The following is a 1,748-nucleotide window of genomic DNA, read 5'->3' on the forward strand; positions in this document are numbered from 1 at the left end:
CCGGGGGGAGGCCCGACGCGTGCGGGGGGAGGCGGCGGGCGGCGGGGGCGCCCCCGCGCCACCCGACGGCGCCCCCCGGTGGCCAGAGGCGGCTCGGAGCGAGACGATCGGGGGGGAACGGCGGCGCGTGACCCGCCCCGGCCCCCTTGGCCCAGCGGACGGGCAGGCGGCTCCCGGGCGACCCCCCGATCCCCGCCGCGGCGCCCCCCGGTGGCCGCCTGACGCCACTGCGGGGGGTGCAGATTCCGTGTGTCCTCTCGGATAAAAACAAAAGAAACGATTCCCGTCGGGCGAAAGTAAGTGGGACGCAGGGCCCCGGGCCCCGACGGTCCGCGCGCGCGGCGCCCCCCGCTGGCCGGTCGAAGGGATGACAAAAATAAAATGAAAAAAATTTCAAAAAAGCACTCGCCCCAAACAGACGAAAGGTACCCGGTCCGCCCGGATGAACCCTCCCCCGTGTCCCCGCCGCGGCGCCCCCCGCTGGCCAGCCGAGGTAATACACGATTGAGAGGGGGGAAGTGAAAAAAAAGGGCAAAAAATGAAAAACACCCCACCCATTTGAATGCAAAGTCCCGGAGCGGCCAGGGGTGGACGCCGGTCCGCGCGCACGGCGCCCCCCGCAGGCCAGTTGAAGGGAAGAACGGAACGAGACTAAAAGATAAAAAAATTTCAAAAAAGCACTCGCCCCAAACAGATGAAATGTACCCGGTCCGCCCGTGTCCCCGCCGCGGCGCCCCCCGCTGGCCAGCCGAGGTAATACACGATTGAGATTAAAAAAAAACAGGCAAAAGACAAAAACACACCACCGATTTAAATGCAGTGTTCACGAGCGCCAGTCCGCGCGCGCGGCGCCCCCTGCTGGCCGCGTAAAAAAAATAATAATAATCCACCGTTGTGAATTTGCGATGTGTCCGGTACGGCGGCGGCGGGGAGGCGTCTCCCCTCGTCGGCGCACCCTGGTGGGGGGAAATAAATGAAAGGAAAAAAAAAAAAAAAAAGAACAGCCCGGGCTCTCGCCGGCTACCGCAGCCCGGGCACCCGCCGGCTTCCGCAGCCCGGGCTCCCTCCGGCTTCCGCGGCCCGGGCTCCGTACATACAGACAGCAAATGAAATAACGGACGGATGGATGGAAGAGAAGAACAGCCAGGGATCTCGCCGGCTTCCGCAACCCGGGCTCCAGCCGGCTTCCGCAGCCCGGGCTCCCTCCGGCTTCCGCGGCCCGGGCTCTCTCCGGCTTCCGCGGCCCGGGCTCCCTCCGGCTTCCGCGGCCCGGGCTCCCTCCGGCTTCCGCGGCCCGGGCTCCCTCCGGCATCCGCGGCACAGGCTCCGTACATACAGACAGCAAATGAAATAACGGACGGATGGATGGAAGAGAAGAACAGCCAGGGATCTCGCCGGCTTCCGCAACCCGGGCTCCAGCCGGCCTCCGCAGCCCGGGCTCCCTCCGGCTTCCGCGGCCCGGGCTCTCTCCGGCTTCCGCGGCCCGGGCTCTCGCCGGGTGAAGATCAGGCGAGTGTAGGGGTGTCCTCCGCTGGACGGGAAGCCCAGGCCGTGGAGCCGCCGCACGGACCGGGGGTTGACCCGGCCGGGGACGGGCAGGAGGCGAGGCCCGGACTCGCTCCCGTCCAGACGGCCCGAGGCCCCTCCTCCCCTCCCGGTGGACCCGCCCCCGACTATTAAGCCCGGCCAGGGAGTCCACGTCGGCCCCCGGGCGGACCAGGGAAGGACCCCCCTTCCGCGCTCCGCCG

Source organism: Pseudophryne corroboree, chromosome 1, assembly GCF_028390025.1.
Source record: "Pseudophryne corroboree isolate aPseCor3 chromosome 1, aPseCor3.hap2, whole genome shotgun sequence".
Taxonomy (NCBI): Eukaryota; Metazoa; Chordata; class Amphibia; order Anura; family Myobatrachidae; genus Pseudophryne; species Pseudophryne corroboree.